The sequence below is a fragment of the Ursus maritimus genome, unplaced genomic scaffold (assembly GCF_017311325.1).
Source record: "Ursus maritimus isolate PB19 unplaced genomic scaffold, ASM1731132v1 scaffold_16, whole genome shotgun sequence".
Taxonomy (NCBI): domain Eukaryota; kingdom Metazoa; phylum Chordata; class Mammalia; order Carnivora; family Ursidae; genus Ursus; species Ursus maritimus.
The window spans coordinates 16256383-16279807 of record NW_024424008.1 but is presented as its reverse complement, the minus strand read 5'-3'; the positions used below and the strand labels follow the sequence as shown (position 1 = coordinate 16279807).

The window sequence follows — 23425 nt, the reverse complement described above, 5'->3', positions numbered from 1 at the left end:
ATTTTTGAAAACCACTGCTCTAGGTGGAAAATTTTCCAACCCCTTTCTGTTTGACAATTCCTGCCCATTTTTAAGAGCCAGCTCCTCTACAAAACATTCCAACATCCCTCCAAAAAAATGAAACCAAAAATGAAACTCCCTTCCTTTACTCCCAAGGCATATATAATGACTATTATAAACTGCTATTAAGCTTAGGTGGGCTTGTGGACTTTCAGCCCCTGCCTGTTCACAAAGCAATGCATCTCAGTAAAAATCAGGGAAGACTTGAATGAATGCATGCCAGAATACAGCCTTATCAAGGTGTGGGGAGACAAAACTTCCCATAAGTTGTCTACAACCCTGGAAAAAGCCTCAGCCTCCTGAGCTACAAAAATGTATATGCTATAAAGTGAAGGAAAGCTTACTTTCACTTCTCCTTGAAATATGTCTAAATCTACAGATTAAAACTGCCCCAAAAGTCAAGTGGGTAAGTCCCAGGATAGGTACCTAGGTTAGGTCAGAAGGTGCCTGGAGAAGGGAGCATTAGCTACCGAGGTATTTCCATTTTAAGAAATAATAATCCCCTGACCCTGGGATACCTTTTGTCACAAATCCTAGAGACAAGGGACTATCAAGTACCTGGAGTGATTTTATTTGCACATGTAAGGGCTGGAGTCAGGCTTGGAGTCAGGAAAAACCTTTCCAGAGAGAGAGAAGACAGCTGCCTCCTTCCCCTTTGTGTGCAAAAAGAAAAAAAAATCATGTTACTCTTCCCTTTCCTATGGGGTATCCAATTACTTCAAAAATAAAAAAAGTTGACTTGGCTCTCATCGCATCACCCAGAGGCTAAGACTAGGTCAAAGAGGAGGCCAGAGCACTTATTTACCGTGAAGTATTTAATAAGGAATGTGTCTCTGATAAAGAATACTTCATGTGCACATTCAGCCTAAATTAATAAAGACAAATATTAAAAACCTAACATAAGGCTTATAAGAACTTAAATGTAGCCAATATTTGTCTTCATTCTTGCATTTTGGAATTATTGTTATTGTCTCTCCCCAACTCTCACCATCTCCCCATTTCTGCCATCCATTTATTTGCTTCCGAAGCCTCATTTATGTTAACCATTTACCTTGTTGTCCTGATCTTGGTTTACTGCTGCTCATTAAAACATCATTGTTTCTCAGAGAAGAGCTCTTTTTCAGAGTGATGCAGAAGTGTTTTAATCTAGTTATAGACATCTGGGATAGTGAGTCAGCTAACCTGTAAGAAACATGAAAGACACATGATAAGTCATAAATCCCCAATCAGATCTCCTTGTACTAGCTCATAACTGTGAAAAAATGCAAAGGTAGCAAATGAGCATGCAAGAGATAGAGGTTAGGAAGCTATGGCTGCTCTGTCCATGCTAATTATTCTCCTACTTAATATATTCATGGAAATTCTCACATCTACTTAACATATTCATGAAACTTCTAGTACTCACTTAAAATATTCATGAAACTTGCTCATTTTCAGTCCCACAGTTCTCACAAATTTATTACATAGATAAGGTGGGAAAGGTAATCTGAGGACAGAATGTGTCTGCCTTCCTCAATAGTGTTAGCATCTGGTCAGGGTTAGAGACTGTATCTAATGAATTCTGACTTCCCCAAACATCTAACAATATACTTCACACACAATAAAGTTTTATGAGACTAAATGTTTGTCAAATCAAGTAATTTCTACAGGAAAAAAAGTGTGATTAATAGAGGATGAACTGAAGGGCACCTGGGTGGCTCAGTCATTAAGCGTCTGCCTTCAGCTCAGGGCGTGATCCCGGAGTCCTGGGATGGAGCCCCATATCGGGCTTCTCCACTGGGAGCCTGCTTCTTCCTTTCCCACTCCCCCTGCTTGTGTTCCCTCTCTCTCTGGCTGTCTCTTCCTCTGTCAAATAAATAAATAAATAAATAAATAAATAAATAAATAAATAAATCTTTAAAAAAATTTAGAGGATGAACTGAATAGTGTTAATGAAAAACTTAGTCTCTGTAAAAAATCAAGTTATCACAGTGTTGGTAAGTGTATGGGGAGATAATTACAAATACATAGTTAGTGGCCACATAAATTTGTTCATTCTCTTTGGAGGACCCCTTTTTGAGATTATCAAAATTTTACTACACATGCCCTTTGACCTAGAAATTCAACTTCTAAAAATACATCTTATAAAAAATATATCTTATAAATGTATGCATATGCAAAAAAAATGCACAAATGACTCCTGCATTGTTTTTTAAAGCAAAGGAAAAATAAGCTTTATGTCCATTAATAGAGGACTAATTAAATAAGCTATACTACTTCTACTCATTAGGAATATAACATACCTACTACTATGTCATTGACAAAAAACATAACATAGCAGATAAGTCTATATGATATGGTAAAATCTTCAAGATAAATTGTTAATTGGAAAAAATCAATTAAGATCTAGAACAGTATGTTTAGAATAACCTGTGTATTTTTTGTGTGAAAGTAAACACACACACACACACACACACACACACAATTTCCTGAAAGAAGACACAAGAGACAGTTGATATAGTTGAGGATTTGGGTGATAGAAACCATTTCATTCTCCTCTCATTGTTTAAATTTTTATTCTTTTTAATTATGAAAAAGAAAACAATACAAAGTTAAGAACAAAGTAGGGCACTGGAAGTCCTAGTCATAGCAATCAGATAAGAAAAGATATAAAAGGCAACCAAATTGGTAAGGAAGAAGTAAAATTTTCACTATCTGCTGAAGTAAAATTTTCACTATACACAGAAAACCCTAAAGAATCCACCAAAAAAAAACTATTAGAATAAATGAATTCAGTTAAGTTGCAAAATACAAAATTAACATACAGAAATCTGTTGCATTTCTATACACTAATAATGAAGGAGCAGAAAGAGAAATTAAGAAAACAATTCCATTTATAATTGTACCAAAAAGAAAAAATACCTAGAAATAAACTTAACCAAAAGGTGAAAGATCCATACTCCAAAAACTATAAAATACTGACAAAAGAAACTGAAGATACATATAGAAAGATATTCCATGCTCATGGAGTAGAATTAGTACTGTTAAAATGGCCAGACTCCCTAAAGCAATCTACAGACTCAACTCGACCCTATAAAAATACCAATAGCATTTTTCACAGAACTAGAAAATCCTAAAATTTGTATGAAACCACAAAAGACCGTGAATAGCCAAAGCAATCTTGAGAAATAACAAAGCTGGAAGTATCACAATCCCAGATTTCAAGATAATCTTTTTTTTTATTTTATACTTTAATACAGTACAATAAATGTACGGCATTATATTAGTCTCGGGTGCACAATATAGTTGCAACAATTCTGTACATTATTCAGTGTTTATTGAGATTAGTGTACTCTTAATTCCCTTCATCTAGTTCATCCAACTCCTCACCCACCTCTACTCTGGTAACCACCAATTTGTTCTCTATATTTAAAAGTCTACTTTTTTGTCTCTTGTTCTTTTTGTTCATTTTTGTTTCTTAAATTTCACAAATGAATGAAATCATATGGTATTTATCTTTCTTTGACTTATTTTGCTTAGCATTATACCCTCTGAATCTATCCATGCTGCTGCAAATGACAAGATAGCAATCTTTTTTATGGCTGAGTAATATTCCATTGGATATATATACTACATCTTCTTTATTCATCTGTTGATGAACATGCGGATTTCAAGATATTCTACAAACCTATAATAATAAAAATATTATGGTACTGGCAAAAAAATAGACACATAGGTCAATGGAACACATTAGAAAGCCCAGAAATAAACCTATATTTGCCACCTATATGGTCAATTAATCTGCAATAAAGGAGGCAAAAATATACAATGGGGAAAAGACAGTCTCTTCAATAAATGGTGCTGGAAAAACTGGACAGCTACATGCAAAAGAATGAAACTGAACCACTTTCTTACACCTTACACAAAAATAAACTCAAAATGGATTAAAGACCTCAATATGAGACTTGAAACCAAAGAACTCCTAAAAGAAAAAAAAGACAGTAATCTTTGACAACAGCCTTAGCAATATTTTTCTAAATACGTCCCTTCAGCAAGGGAAACAAAAGCAAAAATAAACTACTGGGTCTATACCAAAATAAAAAGACTTTTTCACAGCAAAGAAAATCATCAACAAAGTGAATAGGCAACCTACTGAATGGGAGAAGTTATTTGCAAATGATATATCCAATAAGGGACCAATTATTGGATATTGGATATTAACCAATATCCAAAAAAAAAAAACCCACCTGATACAACACCAAAAAACCCAAAACTCTCATTTAAAAAACAGCAGAGGATCTGAATAAACATTTTATCAAGGATGACTTACAGATAGCCAGCAGACACATGAAAACATGCTCAACATCACTCACCATCAGGGAAATGCAAATCAAAACCACAATGAGATACCACCTCACTCCAGTCAAAGTGGCTAGTATCAAAAAGACAAGAAATAAGTTTGGTGAGGACATGGAGAAAAAGGTATCTGTGCACTGTGGGTGGGAACATAAATTGGTGCAGCTACTGTGGAAAATAGTATGCAGTTTCCTTAAAAAAAATACAAATAGATTTACCATATGATCCAATAATTCCACTACTGGATATTTACCCAAAGAAAAGAAACAGTAATTTGAAAAGTTATATGCACCCTTATGTTTATTGCAGCATTATTTACAATGGCCAAGATATGGAAGGAATCCCAACGTCCATCCATAGATAAATGGATAAAGATGTGGTACGGGTGTGGGTATACACACAAAGGAATATTACTCAGCCATAAAAATAATGAAATTTTGCCATTGGTGACAACATGGATGGACCTACAGGGTATTATGGTAAGTGAAATAAGTCAGACAAGAAAAAGAGATACCATATGATTTAACTTGTATGTGGAATCTAAAAAAACAAAACAAACAAAATACAGAAAATGAACATGGTTGCCAGAGTGGGGAAGTAGGGGGAAAATGGGTGAAGGGGAGAGGGAGACGCGGGCTTCCAGTTAAGGAATGAATAAGTTATGAAGGTAAAAGGTACAGCATAGAGAATATAGTCAATGATGTAACAGTGTTGCACAGTGACAAATGGTATACTTGTGAGCATAGTGTAACATATAAACTTGTCAAATCACTATATTGTATACTTGAAACTAATGTAACATTGTGTGTCAACTATACTTCAACTTAAAAAGACAAAAAAGAACAGAAAAGGAAAGCAAGCTATAGAATTGCAAAGGTAGAGGGGGCATTAGGGGTAATTAGCTCAAAAGGAAGAAATGATAAGTGAGTTGCTCGAGGGAACACAACTGTTATTGGTGCTTCAATTGCAACCTTTAATAATTAATGTACATACTAGCTACCATTTTTTGAGCATCTACTCTGTGTCATGTACAAGGCATCATACTAAGTACTTTATAGAGTATACCTCTAATTCTTTTTAATTCTTACAAGAACCCAGCAAAGTATGGTTTGAAAGTGTCATAAGGGTCATTCAAGTTTCAGGACCATTTTACACCTTAGAGCAAATACCCATGTAGGGTAAAGTGGTTGGGAGTACTAGGTACTTCACATACATTACCTCTGCTAGCTCTACTATCTTAAAAATGTAGGTTCTATTTCCACTTTATAAGTAGGGAAACAACACATCTTGCTAATGATTACATAGCTGATAGGTGGTAAACTTGGGATTCCAACCCAAGTTTGCCCAACTCCCAGATCCCTCTTCTTGGTACTACTTCACATTCTACGTCTTGGAACTGTGGATAGTCCGAGAAGTTGATATAAAGTTTTGCCCTCTTGTTGCAACTTGTCAGTTGATGACCAGCAAATCAATAATAATACTTGTGTGTATTGACCCAGATGTTCCTTTGCATATTGACATCCCACTCAAAAGTCATACTTTTCATTGCCCAGTTTTTCATCTAGCTCTTTCACTACTACACACAGTTCTCTGTGATTCCTGAGCCCAAATGTTCTGTCACTAGCACTGCTTGCTAACATACAAGCCCTGGTTTGATGCAGAAAAATCCTAAAACCACTTCAGATTCCACACCCAATTCTGCCTGTCCATAGCTACTTCTCTTTTGAAAGGTATTTAAAAAAATCACAAAGTAAAATTTTAGTGCTATAAACTAATTACTGTACATCTGCCTCAATAATTACTATATTAAGCAACTTACAATTACAATTCATTCATTTATAATTGAGCTCCACATAGCTCCCACTGATAGCTATTTTAGTTCCAAGACTTAAAATTCAACTCAACAATTATGTTCATCATTATGAAAATACATGGCTCCAACTACCCGCACTGACAAAGTGCCAGGGTGAGCTAAAGTTTCAGGTTTCTTGAACCTACATTTTTCTGTTCTCTATCTTTGGGTCTGAAATCATGCTGTATAACTCAGCCTTATTTCCATGTAGATATTTAAGTGATAAAAAATATTTCTAGACATGGGTAAATTTGTTTTGCTTAGTATGTTTCTCTCATACCAAACAGAGATATGAAAATGATTTTCCCATGAAAGTTTCACAATATCAATAAGGATATCAATAAAACAGTTAAGAAACTAACATACAATAAGCTACATATATTTACAGAGTAAAATTTGAGAAACTGTCATATATTCATCTGTGAAACCATCACCACAAACAGAATAATAAACACATCCATTACCCCCAATGAACTTATTATGCACCTTTGTAATTCCACCTTCCACCATTTCCCATTCCTGGCAACCACTGATCTGATGTCACTCTAGCTTAGTTTGTATTATCTAGAATTTTATATAAATGGAATTATACTTCATGTATTCTTTTTTGGTCTCCTTTCACTCAACATAATTATTTTGAGATTCATCCATGTTGTCATGCATATAAATAATACAAATAAATCTGCTCTGAATATTTACATACAAATCTGTGTATGGGTGTATGCTTTTATTTCTTTTAAGTGGAATGACTGAATCACATGATTGGCAGTTTCTAAAAAGTTTCACATAAACCTAACTGCTTTCCAAACTGGTTAAACATTTCACACCTCCACCAACAATGGAAAAGAGTTCAAGTTTCTCTACATCCTTACCAACACTTGATACAGTCAGTATTTTAAATTTCAACTTTTCTTTAAGATTCTATCTATTTTTATTTTAGAAAGAGAATGAGCAAGCAGTGGGGGAGGGATAGAAGGAGATCATCTCAAGCACACGCATGCTGAGCATAGAGCCCAACATGGGGCTTGATCTCATGACCCTGAGATCATGACCTTAGCTGAAATCAAAGGATGGATGCTTAACTGACTGAGCCAATCAGGCACCCCATTAAATTTTAACCATTCTAAAAGAAATGTACAATTTCTCATTGCAGTTTTAATTTGCCTTTCCCTAAGCACCAATATCATTGATGATCTTTTCACATATTTATTTACCATCTGTCTATCTTCTTGGGTAAAATGTCTGTTAAAAACCTTTACTAGAAACAACCACGGAAGCAGCCTGAGACAAGGAAGATACATCTGGATCTCTACAAATGAACATCTCCAGTGCTGAGTATTGAGGTACAAAGCGGGGAGCCGTGAAACCACGCACAGATATCGGAAGGTAAACGGAAGGGGGAGGGAGCTGCTGCATTCGGGTGCCAGGAAGCGGTGGCCACCTGCATGGGGGAGCGGGCGGACTCCTAGACTGCACGGGTGAAACAGCAGACTGAGACCCTGAGCCGGGAGCGTGCCACCAGGCTTCTCAAGGAGCTCTGGAATCCCTGTGTGCTCACCGGAAATAGACTGAGACAGGGAGATCCGGGAGTGCACAGGGGCAGCTGGCGGCATTAGAAACACAAAGGACAGAGACGCACCGGCCCTGGAAGTGAGGGCTGGGACACCAGGTGTGGGGCTCACATCCCGGGACACTGCAGGGTTGAGCAGCACCAACAGTAACGGAGTTAAAGTGGCCAGAACATCAGTGGAGAATGGGCCACAATCCCTCTGTTCTGTGACAGAGGCTGAAATTCAGCCACTGCTGCTCTCTCAGAAGAGGCACAGCAAACCGCCTGGGAAAGCCGCCAGAGAACAAAAGCCTGGAAGTACCGGCTCACAGCGTGCCCATCCCCATGCCCCCTCGCAGAGGACACGGAGACTCTACCCAAACAGGGTTGCCTGAGTATCGGCGCAGCAGGCCCCTCCCCCAGAACACAGAAGGCAAGCTGAAAAACCAAGAAGCCCACAACCCGGGGCGCCTGGGTGGCGCAGTCATTAAGCACCTGTCTTCAGCTTAAGGCATGATCCTGGCGTTCTAGAAAGGAGTCCCTCATCGGGCTCCTCTGCTGGGAGCCTGCTTCTTCCTCTCCCACTCCCCTGCTTGTGTTCCCTCTTTCGCTGGTTGGCTCTCTGCCATATATAAATAAATAAAATCTTTAAAGAAGCCCACATCCCCAAGATCCCTATAAAACAAGGGGCATGTCCTGGGACCCAGTCAATAATTTGGGCTCTGGACAAACCCGCAACCTCTCCTCATCAGAATGATAAGAAGGAGAAGCCCCCGCCAGCAAAGAAAAGACAGTGAGTCTGTGGCCTCTGCCACAGAAATAATGGATATGGATGTAAACAAATTATCAGAAATGGACTTCAGGGTAACGATGGTCAAAATGATGAGTAGAATTGAAAAAAGTATTAACGAAAAGGTTACTGAGAATATAGAATCCCTAAGGACAGAAATGAGAGTGAATCTGACAGAAATTAAAAATTCTATGAGCCAAATGCAGGCAAAACTAGAGGCTCTGACAGCCAGGGTCACCAAGACAGAGGAACGGATTAGTGAATTGGAGGATGGGTTAATAGAGGAAAAAACGAAAATAGAAGCTGGTCTTAAAAAAATCCACACCCACGAATGTAGGTTACGGGAGATTACTGACTCAATGAAACGATCCAATGTCAGAATCTTCGGCATCCCCGAGGGGGTGGGGAAAAACAGAGGTCTAGAAGAGATATTTGAACAAATTGTAGCTGAAAACTTCCCTAATCTAGCGAGGAAAACAAACATTCATGTCCAAGAGGCAGAGAGGACCCCTCCCAAGCTCAACCACAACAAACCTACGCCACGTCACGTCATAGTGCATTTCACAAATATTAGATCCAAGGATACAGTATTGAAAGTGGCCAGGGCAAAGAAATTTCTCATGTACCAAGGCAAAGGCATCAGAATTACGTCAGACCTGTCTACATAGACCTGGAATGAGAGAAAGGGGTGGGGGGAGGGGGCATTTTTAAAGCTCTTTCAGAGAAAAACATGCAGCCAAGGATCCTTTATCCAGCAAGGCTGTCATTCAGAATTGATGGAGAAATAAAGACATTTCAGAATCGCCAGTCATTAACCAATTTTGTAACCACAAAACCAGCCCTACAGGAGATATTAAGGGGGGTTCTATAAAGGTAAAAAGGCCCCAAGACTGATACAGAAAAGGAAGTCATAACCAATACAAACAAAGACTTTACTGGCAACATGGCATCATTAAAATTGTATCTCTCAGTTCTTAGTGCCAATGTAAATGGTTTAAACGCTCCCGTAAAGTGTCACAGGGTTGCAGATCAGATAAAAAGAAATGACCCATCCATTTGCTGTCTACAAGAGACTCATTTCGAACCCAAAGATGCATTCAGACTGAGAGTAAGGGGATGGAGTACCATCTTTCATGCAAATGGAACTCAAAAGAAAGCTGGGGTAGCAATTCTCATATCAGATAGATTGGATTTTAAACTAGAGACTATAGTTAGAGATGCAGAAGGGCACTATAATATTCTTAAAGGATGTATCCAACAAGTGGATATGACAATTACAAATATATATGCCCCCAACAGGGGAGCAGCAAGATACACAAGCCAACTCTTAACCAGAATAAAGAGACATAGAGACAAAAATACATTAATAGTAGGGGACCTCAACACTCCACTATCAGAAATAGACAGAACACCCTGGCAAAAACTAAGCAAAGAATCAAAGGCTTTGAATGCCATACTCGACGAGTTGGACCTCATAGATATATATAGAACACTACACCCCAGAACCAAGGAATACTTATTCTATTCTAATGCCCATGGAACATTCTCAAGAATAGGCCATGTTCTGGGACACAAAATAGGTCTCAACTGATACCAAATGATTGAAATTATCCCCTGCATATTCTCAGACCACAACACTCTGACATTGGAACTCAACCAAAAGGAAAAATTTGGAAGAAACTCAAACACTTGGAGAATAAGAACCATCCTGCTCAGGAATGACTCGAGAAACCAGGAAATCAAAAATCAACTTAAACAATTTATGGAGACCAACGAGAATGAAAACACAATGGTCCAAAACCTATGGGATACTGCAATGGCAGTCCTAAGGGGGAAATACATAGCCATCCAAGCCTCACTCAAAAGAATAGAAAAATCTAAAATGCAGTTTTTATATTCTCACCTCAAGAAGCTGGAACAGCGACAGAGGGACAGGCCTAATTCACTCATGAGGAAGCAGTTGACCAACATGAGAGCAGAAATCAATCAATCAGAAACCAGAAGTACAGTAGAGCAGATCAACAGGACTAGAGGCTGGTTCTTTGAGAGAATCAATACAATTGACAGACCACTGGCAAGACTTATCCAAAAGAAAAGAGAAAGGACCCAAATTATTAAAATTATGAATGAAAAAGGAGAGGTCACAACCAACACCATTGAAATTGGAAGGATTATTAGAAATTTTTATCAACAGCTATATGCCAATAAACTAAGCAATCTGGAAGAGATGGAATCCTTCCTGGAAACCTATAAACTACCAAGATTGAAACCGGAAGAAATTGATTCCTTAAACAGGCCAATTAATTATGATGAAATTGAGTCAGTGATAAACAACCTTCCAAATAACAAAACTCCAGGCCCGGACGGTTTTCCTGGGGAATTCTACCAAACATTCAAAGAAGAAATAATACCTATTCTCCTAAAGCTATTTCAAAAAATAGAAACAGAAGGAAAGCTACCAAACTCATTCTATGAGGCCAATATTACCTTGATCCCCAAACCAGGCAAAGACCCCCTCAAAAAGGAGAATTACAGACCGATTTCCCTAATGAATATGGACGCCAAAATCCTCAACAAGATACTTGCTAATAGAATCCAACAGTACATTAAAAGGATTATCCATCACGATCAAGTGGGATTCATACCTGGGATGCAAGCGTGGTTCAATATTCGCAAATCAATCAGCGTGATACATCATATCAACAAGAAAAGACTCAGGAACCATATGATCCTCTCAATCGATGCCGAAAAAGCATTTGACAAAATACAGCATCCTTTCCTGATTAAAACCCTTCAGAGTGTAGGAATAGAAGGTACATTTCTCAATCTCATAAAAGCCATCTATGAAAAGCCTACTGCAAATATTATTCTCAATGGGGAAAAGCTGGAAGCCTTTCCCTTAAGATCAGGAACACGACAAGGATGCCCACTCTCGCCACTATTATTCAACATAGTACTAGAAGTCCTTGCAACAGCAATCAGACGACAAAAAGGGATCAAAGGTATTCAAATTGGCAAAGAAGAAGTCAAAATGTCTCTCTTTGCAGATGACATGATACTCTATATGGAAAACCCAAAAGAAGCCACTCCCAAACTATTAGAAGTTATAGAGCAATTCAGTAACGTGGCAGGATACAAAATAAATGCTCAGAAATCAGTTGCATTTCTATACACGAATAACGAGACCGAAGAAAGAGAAATTAGGGAATCCATCCCATTTACAATAGCACCAAAAACCATACGTTACCTTGGAATTAACTTAACCAGAGACGTAAAGGACCTATATTCTAGAAACTATAAATCACTCTTGAAAGACATTGAGGAAGACATAAAAAGATGGAAAGATATTCCATGCTCATGGATCGGAAGAATTAACATAGTTAAAATGTCCATGCTACCCAGAGCAATCTACACTTTCAATGCTATCCCGATCAAAATACCAAGGACATTTTTCAAAGAACTGGAACAAACAGTCCTTAAATTTGTATGGAAACAGAAAAGGCCCCGAATCTCCAAGGAACTGTTGAAAAGGAAAAACAAAGCTGGGGGCATCACAATGCCGGATTTCGAGCTGTACTACAAAGCTGTGATCACAAAGACAGCATGGTACTGGCACAAAAACAGACACATAGACCAATGGAACAGAATAGAGAGCCCAGAAATGGACCCTCGGCTCTTTGGGCAACTAATATTTGATAAAGCAGGAAAAAACATCCGGTGGGAAAAAGACAGTCTCTCCAATAAATGGTGCTGGGAAAATTGGACAGCTACATGCAAGAGAATGAAACTTGACCACTATCTCACACCATACACAAAAATAAACTCCAAATGGATGAAAGACCTCGATGTGAGACAGGAATCCATCAAAATTCTAGAGGAGAACATAGGCAGCAACCTCTATGACATTGGCCAAAGCAACCTTTTTCATGACACATCCCCAAAGGCAAGAGAAACAAAAGATAAAATGAATTTATGGGACTTCATCAAGATTAAAAGTTTCTGCACAGCCAAGGAAACAGTCAGAAAAACTAAGAGGCAGCCCACGGAATGGGAGAATATATTTGCAAATGACACTACAGATAAAGGACTGGTATCCAAGATCTACAAAGAACTTCTCAAACTCAATACACGAGAAACAAATAATCAAATCAAAAAATGGGCAGAAGATATGAACAGACACTTTTCCAATGATGACATACAAATGGCTAACAGACACATGAAAAAATGTTCAAAATCATTAGCCATGAAGAAAATTCAAATCAAAACCACACTGAGATACCACCTTACGCCAGTTAGAATGGCAAAAATACACAAGGCAAGAAACAACAATTGTTGGAGAGGATGTGGAGAAAGGGGATCCCTCCTACATTGCTGGTGGGAATGCAAGTTGGTACAGCCACTCTGGAAAACAGTGTGGAGGTCCCTTAAAAAGTTAAAAATTGAGCTACCCTATGATCCAGCCATTGCACTGCTGGGTATTTACCCCAAAGATACGGATGTAGTGAAGAGAAGGGCCATATGCACCCCAATGTTCATAGCAGCAATGTCCACAATAGCTAAATCGTGGAAGGAGCCGAGATGCCCTTCAACAGATGACTGGATTAAGAAGTTGTGGTCCATATATACAATGGAATATTACTCAGCTATCAGAAAGAACGAATTCTCAACATTTGGTGCAACATGGATGGCACTGGAGGAGATAATGCTAAGTGAAATAAGTCAAGCAGAGAAAGACAACTATCATATGATTTCTCTCATCTATGGAACATAAGAACTAAGATGATCAGTAGGGGAAGAAAGGGATAAAGAAAGGGGGGGTAATCAGAAGGGGGAATGAAACATGAGAGACTATGGACTATGAGAAACAAACTGAGGGCCTCAGAGGGGAGGGGGGTGGGGGAATGGGATCGACTGGTGATGGGTAGTAAGGAGGGCACGTATTGCATGGTGCACTGGGTGTTATACACAACTAATGAATCATCGAGCCTTACATCGGAAACTGGGGATGTACTGTATGGTGACTAACATAATATAATAAAAAATCATTAAAAAAAAAAACTTTTCCTATTTTTGTGTTGGGTTACTTGTTTTCTCATTATTGAGTTTTGAATTTTTTATATATATATCCTGGATAAAAATTATCAGATCTATGATTTGCAAAAATCTTTTCCCAGCGTATGGCTTGTCTCTTCATTCTTTTAACAGTGTCTTACAAAAAGCAAAAGTTTCTAAATTAATGAAGTATAATTTATCAATTTTTTCTTTTATGGATTGTGCTTTTGGTATTATATCTGATCCAAGGTAATAAAATTTTTATCCAGAAATTTTATAGCTCTTGGTTTATGTCAATGACGCACTTTGAGTTAATTTTTGTATATGGCATGATGTGTACATTAAACTTTGCTCTTTTGCATCTTAATATGCAATTGCTCCCACATCTTTTGTTGAAATACCATCCTTTCTCCACTGGATTGCTTTTGCACATTTTTCAAAAAACAGTTGTCCTTTTAAGTGTGAATCTATTTCTAGACTCACTATCCTGTTCCGTTGATATTTTCTATCTTTCTAAGTTTTTCCTCTATTCATTATCTTTTCCTAGACTTTACTATTAACTATTACTTTTAAAGTACATTTCTCATAGGCAATATAATTTGGTTTTATTTTTTGTATCCAGTTATCTCTGCCTCTTAATTGATGTATTTTATGTAACTTAATGTGATTATTAATATGGCTAAGTTTCATTTTATTATTTTGCTATTTGTTCTTATTTTGTCTTATTTTGGATAAACTGATGATCTTTTAATTACTCTTTAGTGGCATTGTTGACTTTATTAGCTATAATTTTTTTTGTTTACTTTTTGTAGATTTTTTTAGTAATTGTTTTAGGGATAATAGATTCTTTCACAGTCTATATTCAAATATGATACCATTTCATGCATACTATACTTTTATTTCTCCTTTCAGACTTTTGTAGTTTTGTTGTCACACACTTTGCTTTCACATATAGACCCCACACTATATGGTTTTTATTTTTGTTCAAACCATTAACCTTTAAAGAGATTCAAATAAGAAAACAATCTATAGACTACTTCTGGAAAAGATGGCAAAGTAGGAGGATCCTAAGCTTACCTTGTCCCACACATATAATTAGATTATACCCACATTAGTGTAAATATCCCAGAAAACAACCCAAAGACTGTCAGAACAGACTCTGCACAGCTAAATGTAAAGAAGAAGCTATATCAAAGAGAGTAGGAAAGGTGGAGATGTGGCTGGGAACCAAACTAACCCAGCGGACTCTCTGTGGGAGTGAGGGATGCCATGGACATGGAAAGGGGAGAGGAACAGACTCTCATACCAGGCACCCAGGCATGGGAAACCTGCACTGGGAAGAAAAATCAACATAATATTTGGCTTTGAAAACCAGAGAGGCCTAACTTTATGACTTCTTACAATTGGGGGGCTTAACACCTGGGGTTGTAAAAAGCAGCAGCTTGGCTCAGGATAAGCTAGGAGGGCAATAGGAAACTGATTCCCCACCCTTAAAGAGACAGCACAACAAACAGCCCCACTGAGATACAGCATAAAAACAGCAATTTGAAAAATGCTTGAGGTGTATGGGAAGATTTATTCACTACTCTTAGAGCATGTGCTAGAGGCGCTGGGATCTTTGGGAACTTCAAGAACAAAAGATCTAGCAGGTGCCACTCCCCTCCCCACCTCTCAGACTAGATGCATGAACACATGCAGCAACCAGTGCAGCAAGAACACTCTCCACCTAGCTTGCTAACAGTGCACCCTGCCCACAAGTACTCCTGTGGACATTCCCCCTCCATCCCAGCCTCAGCAGGAGTTTTCCCAGGTATCTACAGGTCTCCTTGCATAGTGGACCAGTACAGACCTTGCTGGCACCACACACTTCACCCCAGCATTATCTTGTGGATCTTCTCCCTCCAACATTTGAAGTCCATCCAAAGCAGTGCCACAATCCTTGCATTATGTAAGCCGCCCAAATACGGTCCAGCACCATGCCAAAGTGACTCCTACCCTGGGGAGAGGGGAAGATAACCATGAACATCAGTTTGCTGGCAGCCCCAGCAATGAGCTGGAGGAAGACAGCTGATCTGACTGCAGGCCCTGCCTAGCAATGAAAACTTCTGAGGGGACAACATAGGGAAAATGTCCTGCAGTTTGGTGATTCTGCATCTCTGGCAAGTGGCTGGTCTGACAACTGAAGGATAAGGCAGTCAGCCCCAGAATGGCCCACTAACACAGGGACCAAACACTGCCTAAAACAGGCAATGGAAGCCATTGCAGAAAACTGACCTGAAGGTGAATATGTCTCAGCCACAATAGCAGGGCACACACATCACACATAGGAGACACCCCAGAAGTATCAGTTTCCAGTAAACTGGAACAATCCACCACCAGGCACTATAGTGCCCATCTTCATAAAGCCACTACATGAAAGAAAAGAAGATGTAGCTGACTTTCCTAACACACAGAAACCAACATAGAGAATTAGTCAAAATGAAGAAACAGAGGAATATGTTTCAAATGAAATAAAGAAGAGGGGAAGAGGACAAAAATCACAGCAAGAGAGCTAAACAAAATGGAGATAAGTAATTTGTCTGATAGGAATGTAAAGTAATGGTCATAAGTATACTCACTGGACTTAAGAGCAGAGGAACTCAGTGAGACCCTTAACAAAAAGTTAGAATACATAAACAAGAACCAATAAGAAATGAAGAACTCAATAAATGAAATAAAAAATACACTAGATAGAATAAATAGACTAAATGAAGCAGAAGAGATCAGTGATCTGAAAGACAGCAATTGAAAGTAATCAAGCTGAACAGGAGAGAAAATATAATAATAATAAATGAAAATAGACTAAGAGAACTCAATGACAAGCTTAAGCATAACAACATTTGCATTATAAGGATCCTAGAAGGAGAAGAGAGAGAAAGGGGCACAGAAAATTTATTTGATGAAATAATAGTTTAATATGTCCTGAATCTGGGAAAGGAAACAGAAATCTGGGGAAAGAAACAGAAATCCAGATCCAGAAGGCACAGAGAGCCAACAAGAAAATCAACCCCAGGAGGTCCACACCAAGACACATAGTAATTAACATGTCAAAAAGTAGTGATAAAGAGAATTTTAAAAACAACAAAAGAAAGCTGTTACATAAAAGGGAAATCACATAAGGCTTTCAGTGGATTTTTCAGCAAAAACTTCATAGGCCAGAGGGGAGTGGCAGAATATATTCAAAATGGTGAAAGAAAAAAAGAAAAAAAAACCAACAACCCAGCAAACCAGAATACTCTACCCAGCAAGGCTATCATTCAGAATAGAAGGAGAAACAAAGTGTTTCCCAGGCAAACAAAAGTTAAAAAAAATGTATGCCCTCTAAACCAGCCCTACAAAAAAAAGTTAAGGGTGACTCTGAGTGGAAAGCAAAGACCATAAATAGGAGTAAGAAAAGTAGGAAGCACAAAAGCAGTAACATTAAATATATCTATAAAAATTAGTCAAGAGATTCACAAAACAAAGAGATGTACATTATGACACCATATACCTAAAAGATGGGGTGGGAGAAGAGAAGAATAAAGAATGAGTTAAAACTTAAGCACGACCATCAACTTACTATAGACTGCTATATGCATAAGATGTTATATATAAACCTAATGGTAACCACAAATCAAAAACTGGTAACAGATATGCAAAACATAAGGAAAACAGAATCTAAGTATATCACTAAAGAAATTCAGCAAGCCATGAGAGAGCAAGAGAAGAAAGGAACAGCAAGGAATTACAAAAACAACCATAAAACAAGGAAGAAATGGCAATAAATACATACCTATCAATAATTATCTTCAATGTAAATGGACTAAATGCTCCAGTCAAAAGACATAGGGTAACAGAGAGGATAAAAAAGCAAGATCCATCTATCTGCTATCTACAAGAGACTCATTTCAGACCTAATGACACAAAGAGATTAAAAGTGAAGGGATAGAGAAGCATTTATCATGCAAATGGAAGTGAAAAGTAAGCCAGGGTAGCAATACTTAAAAAATAGACTTTAAAACAAAGACTAACAAGAGACAAAGAAAGACCTTATATAATCATAAGGAGAACAATCCAACAAGATATAGCAATTGTAAATATTTATGCAACCAACATGAGGCACCCCAAATACATAGAACAGCTAATTACAAAGGAAGTAATCAATAGTAATACAATAAGAGTAGGGGACTTTAAAACTCCATTTACATCAATGAATAGGTCATCCAAACAGAAAATTAATTTAAAAAACGAACCCTCATGCATTGTTGGTGGGAATGCAAAATGGTGCAGCCACTGGGGAAAACAGTATGGAGGTTCCTCAAAAAATTAAAAATAGAACTACCATATGATCCAGGAACTCTACTACTGGTATTTACCCAAAGAATATGAAAACATTAATTCAAAAAGATATATTCACCCCTATGTTTATTGCAGCATTATTTACAATAGCCAAGATAAGAAAGCAGCCTATGTCCATCAATAAATGAATAAAGAAGATGTGTTATATATACACAATGGAATATTAATCAGTCATAAAAAAATAAAGAAATCTTGCCATTTGCAACAACATGGATGGATCTAGAGGGTATAATGCTAAGTGAAATAAACTGATGAGAGAAAGATAAATACCATAGGATTTCATTCATGTGGAATTTAAGAAACAAGGCAAAAGAGCAAAGAAAAAAAGAGACAAACCAAGAAACAGACTCAACTGTAGAGAACAGATAGTTGCCCAAGGGGAGGTAGGTGGGGGGACAGGTTAAATAGGTAAGGGGATTAAGAGTACACTTACCATGATGAGCACTGAGTGATGTATAAAATTGCTCAATCAGTATGTTAACTATACTGGATTTGATTTAAAAATTTAAAAAATTAAAAAAAACTATATTTATCTATGCAGTTACCATGATCATGTCTGATACTCTTTGTTCCTTTGTATGTATGTTCATCCAGTATCAAACATTTACCTTCTATCTGAAGAGCTTACTTTAATATTTCTTATAGTACAAGTCTACTGGTAGTTATTTCTTCTAGATTTTATGTCTGAAAAGTCATTATCTCACTTTTATTTTTAAAAGATACCTTCTCTGAGTGCAGAACTCTAGGTTGACAGGTTTTCTTTCATAACTGTCAAGATCTTGCTCCACTATCCTTTCACCTGCATTATTTCTGATAGGAAATTGGCTGTATTTCTTATCTTTGTCCCTCTGTTTATAATGTGCCTTATTTTCTCTGGTAGCTTTGAAGCTTTTCCTTTTATCATTGGTCTTGAGCAATTTGATTATGAATTGCCTGTGTGTAGTTGTCTTCATGTTTCTCATTGTTAGCGTTTTTGAGCTTCATGGGTTGATCAGTTTATTGTTTTCATCAATTTTGGGATTTGGCAGGGGGGGTGAAATGATTGTATCTTCAAAATTTTTTCTATCTTCCTTCACTTTTTCTTCAGGTGCTGCAATTACACATAAACAGGCAATTTGAAGTTGTCTCCCAGCTCATTGATGTTCTGATAATGTTTTTACTTTTTCCTCTCTGTATTTCTATATGGATAGTTTCTACTGCTAGGCGAAGTTCATTTATATTTTTCTTTTGCAACGTATAATTTGTCATTATTTCCATCTTGTGTAATTTTCACTATAAATACGGTGGCTTTTATCTCTAGAAGTTGAGTTTGATTCTTTTTTATATCTTCCATTTCTCTATTGAATTTTTGAATGTGTGGAATACCTTTATAATCATGGTTTTAAAAGTCCTCATTAATTAATTCTAACATTTGTGTCAGTTGTGGGTCACTTTTAATTAATTTTTCTCCTTTTATGGGTTGTATTCTCCTTTGAATGCATAGTAATTTTTTTTTACTAGATACCAGAATTATGAATTTTACCTCATTGAGTGCTGGATATTTTTGTATTGCTATAAATTTTCATTAGCTTCATCTAGGATATGGTTCAGTTACTTGGAGTCAATTTGATCCTTTGGGGCCTTGCTTTTAAGAGTAGGCAAGAATAGAATAATGCTCAGTCTGGGGCTAATTATTTCTCACTACTGAGGCACAACCCTTCTGTGTACTCCATTGAGTTACTATGAATGGTTAGGTTTTCCAGTCTGGTGGGAAGGCAATAAGGTGAGGCAATTTTTAGGGCTGCCCTCATCTGTGTCCTGCCTCTCAGGGTTCACTGTTCTTTGATACTCAGTACCTTGACAGCCATCATTTCATAGATTTTATCCAGGTTTTTGGTTGTTTCAGGTGGGAGGCTAAATCCAGTTCCTAATAATCCATCTAAATCAGAAGTGAAATCCAAAGCCAATATTAATATATCTAGGTAACAGAATTCCATCCATAAAACTGATGACAAGAGGCATGTTATGGTAAAAGAAAACAAGTGCTGATTAAGGAGTTTTCAAGTCCTATTCCTGCTCCTAACCTACTGTGTGGTCTTGGACAAGTGACTTCACATCTATGAACCTCAGTTTTCTCCTGAATAATAGAAAGTAATTGCAGATTTCCTATCCCCAGCATTTATTCATTTAAAATTACATTTACTCATATTTATATATATACATGTATGTGTGTTAAGTGGATAGATGGATTTTAGAGGGAGAGAGAAAACCCGCATTGTGCCAGGATTTGTCCTGGACTACAGGAATATAGCAATAAACAACACAGACTTGGTTTCTGCCTTCCTAGAACCTAGGATAGTTTTTTTGAGAAATTACTGCATTCTAAGGGAAACCTTTGAATGTTTTGACACATCTTATTCCATCTATGAATGAATATGTTATTCACACTGCATGGCTCAATAAATATTTTATGTCTTCTTTGATGTCTTTTGTAATATTTCCTCTTACTTCTGATCTAAAAAAAATTACACACATACACACAACCTTGCAGATATATACATATACACTGAATGTTACATGCTTACTTTACATATCTTAAGACACTCATTCATTATCAATTTATTTAACTTTTATAAATTCAGCCCATACTCTAGGCCAGGGCACATGCTAGGCATCAAGGATACAACACTAAACAAAAATGAGTTGTTTCTCAAAATGTGTAACAGACTATTATAATGCACAGTATGTGATACAATGCTACAGGTGGGAAAGGGACACCGTGCTATTGGAACATGAATAAAGGATACCTAACCATATCTGAGAGGATCATGGGTGATGTCCTGTTAAGGTAATTTCGTAGTTGAGTTAAATAAAAATTAAGAATTATCCCATCTGATTTCTGTTTCTGCCTAAAATGTGGAATGATGACAAAGACCTCCACTTCTGCCAAACATGAAATTACTACAAAAACCCAGAGATAGACTGGGCCAAAAAAAAAGCAAGACTTAACTACATGATGTTTATAAGAATTGTACTTTAACTACAAAAATACAATCAGATTAAAATTCAAAGATTTGAAAAAAGATATATCATGGAAACACTAAGTATGAGAAAGTTGGAGTTTTAATGTTTTAAAAGCTGGAGTACTAAACAATGTTAACTTCAAGAATATTACCAGAAGGAGAGAGGGAAATTTTATGATAAAAAGATCAATTCACCTGGAAGACATACCGTTCTAAATGACATTTATTTAAATTATAGAAAGTGATCCTGCCAGAGTTGAAAGAGTGAAATAGACAAATCAATAATTATGACTAGAGATTACAATATTTCTTTCTTAGTAACCTAGAAGATTAGACCAACACTATCAATTCAGTAAAATCAACATTTACAGAACTCTACCATTAATAACTATGGAATACATTTCTTTTTAAGTTCATGTGAAACATTCACAAAGATGGACCATATGCTGGATCACAAAAAAGGTGAATTTTTAAAAATTCAAGGATTGAAATCACAAAGATTATATGCTCTGTCCATAGCATTAAATTATAAATCAGTAATTTTACATATAGCAAAATATACATATATTTGAAAATGAAGCAATACACATCTAATACCCATGGGTGAAAGAAGATATTACAAAGAAAACTTAAAAACATATTTAATGGAATAATTACAACATATTAAAATTAATGACCTGACTAAAGCAGTCCTCAAAGGAAAATTTATAGCCTTAATGTTCGCAGTAGAGAAGATTAAAGTACAGATCATTTATTTCATGCCTTAAGAACCTAGAAAGGAAAACAAACTAAAATCTAAGCAAAATAATGGAAATAATAGAAGACATCAATATAACTGATAATAGCTGAAGAAATCAACAAAGAAAATGTTTATTTTGTAAGATTAATAGAGTTGATAAATCCAGGGTTAAATTAATCAAGAGACAGAGAAAGGACAAATTCTCTGCATCATTATAGATCTTATAGTCATAGGACAATGAGGTTATATTATGAGCTTTATGCAAACCAATTTGACTGCTTAGGTAAAATGGGCAAATTATTTTAAAAACACAACTTATCAGACTAAAACAAGAACTAGAAAATGTTGATAACCATATTACTATAGAAACACTTCTACACTTTCAGAAAATATTTGCTTCCCAATAAATTTTATAAGTCTAGCAAAATCCTGATAACAAATCCTTAAGAGGATATAAAAGAGAAGAATTTACAAACACCTTCACTAATCTAGGCACAAAGATTCTAAACAAAGTAATAGCAAATTAAATCTATCAGTATATAAAATGGTAATATATCATGACCCACTGAGGCTTATTCCGGGACTACAAGATTGGTGCAATACTTATATTGGTTTAAGTACACTACATAAACAGAATAAAGAAAAAAAAACATGATCACAATAGATGCCGAGAGGCATTTGACCAAATTCAGCACTTATTTAAAAATGTTAATCTCTCAGCAAAGAAAAGGGGATTTTCTCAGTCTGAAAAATATACATCTATAAAAATCCTACAGCTAATATAATGAAATATTAAATACCTTCACAATTGGGAATGGGAAATGTTGGTCCATTTTTAGTATTTCTATTCAACATTGTACCAGAGATTCTAGCCAGTATAAGATAAAAAGGTAAAAGGCATGAAGTTTAGACTATAGTAACAGACATTATGATTGATTACATAGATTCCCCTTACACTCCCCTAAGGAATCTACTAAAAATAAGAAAATTTAACAAAGACATGGGATACAATTTCCATATCCAAAAATAATTGCATTTATATATAGTAGGAAAAATTGGAAAATTAAAATTAAAAACACCACTTAAAATAACACTTAAAATATCATCTAAAAACAAAATATGTTAGAATATATTTAACAAAAATGTACAAGATTTCTACACTGAAAAGTATCATTACAGAGAGAAACTAAGATGGTAAATTATAATTTAGGAAAAATAAACCTTATTCATGAATTCGAAGATTTAATATTGTAAAGTTGTTAAATCTGCCCAAATTCATCCAGTCAAAAATCTCAGGTGGTATGACTAGCTAATTCTAAAGTTTTATTTAGAAATATAAAGGACTTTGAATAGCCAAAACAATTTTGAAAAAGAACAAAATTGAAAGAATTATACAACCTGATTTCAAGATTTACTATAAAGCTATAGTAATCAAGTCAGTGTGGTATATGTGAAGAACACACAGATTGGTGTATTTTCTTTCCTTTGATCTAAGATAGACTCACATATATACAATTAAGCTTTCCATAGGGAAATCATATCCTTCTTACAAATATTACTGTAAAATTCAAATCTCATAGTACAATATAGTCTCAATATAGTACAAGTTGATTCTTGACTCCTACTTCATACAATACACTAAAATTAACTAGGGATGTACTGTATGGTG

General features: G+C 36.3%; 1 long non-coding RNA gene across 2 annotated transcripts in view; it reads right to left on the bottom strand.

The window, feature by feature from the left end:
- Positions 1-1117: 1117 nt before the first annotated feature.
- LOC121102894 overlaps positions 1118-23425 on the bottom strand; it is a 115054-nt gene continuing 92746 nt past the window's right edge. For both annotated transcript variants that reach the window (XR_005835006.1, XR_005835007.1), the window contains exon 3: positions 1118-1242. This is a non-coding gene — a long non-coding RNA (uncharacterized LOC121102894). The remainder of the gene's footprint in view (positions 1243-23425) is intronic.